We start from the raw sequence: 4,241 nt of genomic DNA, 5'->3' as shown, positions 1-4,241 counted from the left end.
AAGGAATTAGAAAGTGTAAAGCTCCACTGACTCTCTTTGGGGAAAAAAAGTACCTGATATCTGAAAAAAAAATACCACAACTGATGAAAAGAATAAGTAAAAATTATAAAATCTCAAGAGGTGATGTGATATTTAAAAATTGGTGATGCGTAATGCACCCATTAAAACTAGCATTAAATTTTTATCAGTAGTTTTTAACACAGCAACGTTATACAATTAATCTGTCAAAAATATTTCTTGGGAAAGAAAATACACAATATAAAAAAGGAAGTCTTAACATCAAAGAATTTAAACAAATCTAAAGTAGTTAATTAATACCTGTTGGAAGGGAGAAAAAAGAAGAAAGAGTACACATTATGAGTGTCACCTGATACAGAAGAATCAGTTGTAATCATATTTTTGTCATTAGTTTAAATATATATATATGAAACAAATACAATATTGTGTATCAATTATACTTCAATAAAAATTACATATTTTGTATATTTACCTGTGGATGTATTGTTATACATGTATATAATATGTATAAAATGTGTATACGGTACATCTAATTTATAATTATGCATATCTTAAAGCTAAACATTGTAGAACACAAATGAGACAAATGTACTGTATATTCTACAAATACCTGTAGGAAAAGAAAACTAAAATGAAAAAAGAAAATCTTCTATGATATATAATGCATAGGGGAGAAAAAAACAATAATTATACACCATAAATTATAAAATAAAATATAAAATAAGTTCATATGTCACTTTTTATGGTAAATGTAAATGACTTAAAAGGAAAATGCCATCAGATTGGATCATGAGGGGAATCAAAGTTACTGCTTCTTACTGGTGCAGCCACTCTGGAAAACTGTGTGGAGGTTCCTCAAAGAGTTAAAAATAGACCTGCCCTATGACCCAGCAATTGCACTGTTGGGGATTTACCCCAAAGATACAGATGCAGTGAAACGCCGGGACACCTGCACCCCGATGTTTATAGCAGCAATGGCCACGATAGCCAAACTGTGGAAGGAGCCTCGGTGTCCATCGAAAGATGAGTGGATAAAGAAGATGTGGTTTATGTATACAATGGAATATTACTCAGCTATTAGAAATGACAAATACCCACCATTTGCTTCAACGTGGATGGAACTGGAGGGTATTATGCTGAGTGAAGTAAATCAGTTGGAGAAGGACAAACATTATATGTTCTCATTCATATGGGGAATATAAATAATAGTGAAAGGGAATATAAGGGAAGGGAGAAGAAATGTGTGGGAAATATCAGAAAGGGAGACAGAACGTAAAGACTGCTAACTCTGGGAAACGAACTAGGGGTGGTAGAAGGGGAGGAGGGCGGGGGGTGGGAGTGATTGGGTGAAGGGCACTGGGGGTTATTCTGTATGTTGGTAAATTGATCACCAATAAAAAAAATTAAAAAAATAAAAAATAAATAAAAAAGTTACTGCTTCTTAAAAGAAGCATACACATAAACAAATCAAGAAATAAAAGTTGGAAGTAAAGGGGTTCAGAAAATTTCTCCAGTCAAAATGTATCCATTTTTAAAAAAATCAGAGGAGGAGAAAGGTAGAAATTAGAACCAAAGAATCATGTATGTGGCAAAAAATATATGACAGGATAAAATGATTAGTATACATCTATAAAAGTTACAATGCAGAATGCAAATGTTAACAATTATGAAAATCCATATAGAGGAGAAATATATAAAATATAAACTATTGGGAAAAAAAGGAAAAATTCACTTAAAATTTAACATAACTCTTGGGGCACCTGGGTGACTCAGTTAAGCATAATGCTCTTGATTTCAGCTCAGGTAGTGATCTCAGGGTCTCGGAATCAAATGCTGTGTAGGGCTCTGAGCTCAGGTGGGAGTCTGCTGGAGGATTTTCTCCTTCTCCCTCTGTCCCTCCCCATGGTCCTGCTCTCTCTCTCTCTCTCTCTCTCAAATAAATCTTTAAAAAAATTCGAATATAACTCTTTAACCAGTATATGAATGCGATGAAACAGAATTTCAAAAGAATTATAAAAATTGTAAGAACTATAAAATATCATTCATAAGCATGATTAAACTGTACATTGTATAGAGAATACACACTTTTCTACAACATCCGTAAAACAAATATTAAAATTGACTCTATCAGTTTTGATAAAGTCAAAGTGGCAGTGTTATTCAACTACCCCAAAGGGTATATTCTTTCCATATTAGTGTGTAATCCTGGTGTTAAGAAGTAATCAATATTCTCTAATCCTTAAAAATTATTGGCCCTAAAGATAGGAGTTAGCCCTCATTTAGTCATTGTCTCATAAAAGCGTTAGAAACATACAAATAAAACCCACATCAGCCTCTCTACACACTTTACCTCATTGTACTAGGTTGAGTAAAGCTTCCAAATATATTCCAATCCTAATTCCTGAACCTGTAAGTATTACCCTATATGGCAAAAGGGACTATGCAGTTAAGATCAAGGATCTTGACTTGAGGAGATTATCCTGGATTGTTCTGGTAGGCCAGAAATGCAATCACAAGTGCTCTTATAAGAGGAAGGCAGAAGGAAATTTCACCACAAAAGAGCAGAAAGCAATGTGCCCATGGAGGCAGAGACTGAAGTGGCGTGGCCACAAGCCAAAGAATGACACGGCCCTCAGAAGCCAGAAAAGCCAAGGAATAAGTTCTATCCTAGAGCCTCCAGGAGAAGCATGGCACTGCTGACACCTTGATTTCAGTCCAGTGATAATGATTTCAGACTTTTGGCCTCCAGAATTGTGAGTGAATAAATTCCTGTTGTTTAAGCCATCAAGTGTGTTTTAACCACCTACCGTGGGAACTAGGACACTGACATTCTAAGTAAGCCCACATAGTTCCTCTCTCTGGGACTCTCAATGTATCAGCAATGGTACCATTATTTTCCTTGTCAGCCAATCACCATGAATTTCTCCCCTTCTTACAACTATACCCAAAATGGCAGAAAGGAAGGAAGCAGAGTCCATTTTTATCCACCTCCTTTTTAGGGAAATAAATAAGAATATCTCCAGAAGAGAAGTATAACCACATACCATTTTAAAGTAAAATTACCTGAGTTTGTATTCTTGTCCTCTCCTGATGAAACCACTAGAAAGGAAGAAAGTATCTCAGCAACCTACAGGCAATGGAGATAAAAAGAGGTGTCAGAAGGCCACAATGCCTAAGGCAAGTCTTTAAAAAAAATTTCTGGGGGTGTCTGGGTGGCACAGTTGGTAAAGCATCTGAGTCGATCTCAGCTCAGGTCTTGATTTCAGGGTCTTGAGTTCAAGCACTGCACTGGGCTCCATGCTGGGCATTCAAGCCCAAAAGAGTTCTGTACATCTTCTTCTCTTACCAAAGCTTTAAGTTGCTAATATATTTTTCACCATAATTTTATTTTTAATTAATACTCTTGGTGGAAAAGCAATGCATTTGATAGATGTAGAGGCTATAATGAAGCCATTTGTCCTAAGAACCATGCAGTTCTTCATCAAAGATTTCTCCCACCTTGATTTCCAGGGACCCTAGCTTTCAGAAGATTCAACACGGTAGCTTCAATAAAAAAGGAGATCCTGTAAGTCCCTGAATATTTGACCTGAAGGGACATAAAACAACATTTCTTTGGAGGCTGATGTCCACTGTAGGAACTAAATTTGGGCCTGTTCAGTTAATATACACATGTTTATGTTTTTCTTCCTCAATTTCTTTTTTTAAAAGATTTTATTCATTTATTTATTTATTCATGAGAGACACACAGAGAGAAAGGCAGAGACACAGGCAGAGGGAGAAGCAGGCTCCATGCAGGGAGCCTGATCCCGGGTCTTCAGGATCACACCCTGGGCCAATGGCAGGCGCTAAACTGCTGAACCACCCAGGGATCCCCAATTCTTCCTCAATTTTTAAAGCCCTTTCATGGCTCTTAGGCAAATAGGAAGTAAGCACTGTGGATTGTCATAGTCTGGCTAGGAAAACAGAAATCATCTCCAGTGTTCACAGAAGAATGGAAAGCACAGGTGGTCCATGGAGAATGGAGAGGCCAAGATTTGCACAGGGAAATGTAAAATAACTCTGGACACTGACAATAGCAGGAAGTCTTTATCATCCTGAAGCTGGAGGGACAATGGGAAAACATGCAATTACTGGAACTAAGAGGCCAGGACAGCCCTATGGAAACTAGAAACTACCATGCATCCGGGTGTAGTGGAGGCTGGAGCCACAGAGAAGCCATCCTA

The sequence above is a fragment of the Canis lupus genome, chromosome 36 (assembly GCF_011100685.1).
Source record: "Canis lupus familiaris isolate Mischka breed German Shepherd chromosome 36, alternate assembly UU_Cfam_GSD_1.0, whole genome shotgun sequence".
In the NCBI taxonomy this organism is placed as follows: Eukaryota; Metazoa; Chordata; class Mammalia; order Carnivora; family Canidae; genus Canis; species Canis lupus.
This window is presented reverse-complemented; position numbering follows the sequence as displayed.